Consider the following 3,273-nt stretch of genomic DNA (forward strand, 5'->3'; position numbering starts at 1 on the left):
GACTCTTGGTTAACCAGTTGTCGATGTTCGAAATTCAGTTACTGAGTTGCCTCCTTGGTTAATCATTTGTCGCTCTGACTCTTGGTTAACCAGTTGTCGATGTTCGAAATTCAGTTAATGAGTTGCCTCCTTGGTTAATCATTTGTCGCTCTGGCTTTTGGTTAACCAGTTGTCGATGTTCAAAATTTCAGTTAATGAGCTGCTCTTATGTTCTATGATTTCCGACCTTGACAACTCATTAACCAGTGTTTCAAACAATGCACCAGGCCATTTGACGACCCCAACTCGGTTCCACAAGCGGGAAAGCAGCACCCCCAAGCCCCGGTAAGGCGGCCGAATACATTCCCATCCTGAATTCCGTCCCAAATGTGAATGACAAGTTTTCAGTTAATCATTTGCCACCTTGGTTCATCATTTGCCACTCTGACTTTTGGTTTCCCAGTTGTCAGTTTTCACATTTCAGTTACTGAGTTGACTTTGTCTTTCTCACTCTGTGTATCTCTATCTTCTCTCTGTCTCTCTCAGTGTATGCGAGTGTCTGTGTGTGTTCCACTGCCGCCCGGCCAACCGGGTCCAAAGGCCCGCCACGTTACACACGAAAAACCCCGGTCTCGCTTCGGAGCGACGGGCACCCGGCTTCTCGGTGTCGGACCGACTCCGTTCAGATACCGCTGGATGCCCCTTGCCCCTGGCTTGCTCTGGCAGCCGGCGCGTGCAGGCCGCCCCCTGCCCCGCCGTCTCAGTGGTCGGAAAGCGGTCTCCAGCCAACGGCTGTACCTCGGCCGCGGAAAGAGGCAGCTACACAAGCGAGGCACTGCTCTGTGCGGCCCCGCCACCCCGTTCAGCTGCCGTTGTCCCCGACCGGATCGGACTTTCCTTCCCGAAGTTATCCCCGATAAGCTGCCGCTGACCGACGGCCCGTCAGCCGCTGCGGGACGGCGACACTTTCCCGAACTCGCCCGGGGCCACTTCGGCAATATAGTGTGCGCCGGAGCCGGGGCTTTCCAACGAGCCATCCCCGAACGAAATCGGACACGGGAGTCGGGAGCGACAGGCGTTCGACTTGTGCCGGGCAACCGGGTCCAAACGCCCGCCTTGTTAAACACACGTACACCCCAGGCTCGATTCGGAGCGACGGGCACCCGGCTTCCCGGTGTCGGACCGACTCCGTTCAGATACCGTTGGATGCCCCTTGCCCCTGGCTTGCTCTGGCAGCCGGCGCGTGCAGGCCGCCCCCCGCCCCGCCGTCTCAGTGGTCGGAAAGTGGTCTCCAGCCAACGGCTGTACCTCGGCCGGGGAAAGGGGCAGCTACACAAGCCAGGCACTGGTCTGTGCGGGCCCGCCACCCCGTTCGGCTGCCGTTGATCCGGACCGGATCGGACTTTCCCTCCCGAAGTTATGCCCGATAAGCTGCCGCTCACCGGCGGCCCGTCAGCCGCTGCGGGATGGCGACACTTTGCCGAACTTGCCGGGGTCCAGGCCGATAATATAGTGTGCGCCAGCGCCGGGGCTTTCCAACGAGCCCTCCCTGACCGAAATCGGACACGGGAGTCCAGAGCGATAGGCGTTCGACTGCCGGCCGGCCAAACACAGGCAATCCCCCGCCGTTGCGGACCCGCTCCAGGACAACCGGGTCCAAACGCCCGCCTCGTTACACGCACGAAAACACCGGGCTCGATTCGGAGCGACGGGCACCCGGCTTCCCGGTGTCGGACCGACTCCGTTCCGGTACCCTTGGATGCCCCTTGCCCCTGGCTTGCTAGGACAGCCGGCGCGTCAAGGTGGGCCCCCGCGGCTCCGGCTCAGCAGTCGGAAAGCGGTCTCCAGCCAACGGCTGTACCTCGGCCGGGGAAAGGGGCAGCTACACAAGCCCGCTACTGGTCTGTGCGGCCCCGCCACCCCGTTCAGTGGCAGTTGACCCCGACCGGATCGGACTTTCCTTCCCGAAGTTATCCCCGATAAGCTGCCGCTGACCGACGGGGCGGCAGCCGGTACGGGTCGCCGACACTTTCCCGAAGTTGCCGGGATCCAGTCCGATAATATAGTGTGCGCCAGCGCCGGGGCTTTCCAATGAGCCCTCCCTGACCGAAATCGGACACGGGAGTCCGGAGCCAAAGGCGTTCGACTGCCGGCCGGCCAAACTCAGGCAACCTCCCGCCGTTGCGGACCCGCTCCCGGACAACCGGGTCCAAACGCCCGCCCTGTTACACGCACGAAAACACCGGGCTCGATTCGGAGCGACGGGCACCCGGCTTCCCGGTGTCGGACCGACTCCGTTCCGGTACCACTGGATGCCCCTTGCCCCTGGCTTGCTAGGACAGCCGGCGCGTCAAGGTGGGCCCCCGCGGCTCCGGCTCAGCAGTCGGAAAGCGGTCTCCAGCCAACGGCTGTACCTCGGCCGGGCCAAGCGGCAGCTGCACAAGCCCGCTACTGGTCTGTGCGGCCCCCCCACCCCGTTCAGTAGCAGTTCACCCCAACCGGATCGGACTTTCCGTCCCGAAGTTATCCCCGATAAGCTGCCGCTGACCGACGGGGCGGCAGCGGCTACGGGACTGCGACACTTTCCCGAACTTGCCGGGGTCCAGGCCGATAATATAGTGTGCGCCAGCGCCGGGGCTTTCCAACGAGCCCTCCCTGACCGAAATCGGACACGGGAGTCCGGAGCCAAAGGCGTTCGACTGCCGGCCGGCCAAACACAGGCAACCTCCCGCCGTTGCGGACCCGCTCCCGGACAACCGGGTCCAAACGCCCGCCCTGTTACACGCACGAAAACACCGGGCTCGATTCGGAGCGACGGGCACCCGGCTTCCCGGTGTCGGACCGACTCCGTTCCGGTACCACTGGATGCCCCTTGCCCCTGGCTTGCTAGTACAGCCGGCGCGTCAAGGTGGGCCCCCGCGGCTCCGGCTCAGCAGTCGGAAAGCGGTCTCCAGCCAACGGCTGTACCTCGGCCGGGCCAAGCGGCAGCTGCACAAGCCCGCTACTGGTCTGTGCGGCCCCCCCACCCCGTTCAGTCGCAGTTCACCCCAACCGGATCGGACTTTCCGTCCCGAAGTTATCCCCGATAAGCTGCCGCTGACCGACGGGGCGGCAGCCGCTACGGGACTGCGACACTTTCCCGAACTTGCCGGGGTCCAGGCCGATAATATAGTGTGCGCCAGCGCCGGGGCTTTCCAACGAGCCCTCCCTGACCGAAATCGGACACGGGAGTCCGGAGCGAAAGGCGTTCGACTGCCGGCCGGCCAAACCCAGGCAATCTCCCGCCGTTGCGGA

This window comes from Somniosus microcephalus, chromosome 18 (assembly GCF_052327205.1).
Source record: "Somniosus microcephalus isolate GS21.2 chromosome 18, FLI_Smic_1.0, whole genome shotgun sequence".
NCBI classification, from domain to species: Eukaryota; Metazoa; Chordata; class Chondrichthyes; order Squaliformes; family Somniosidae; genus Somniosus; species Somniosus microcephalus.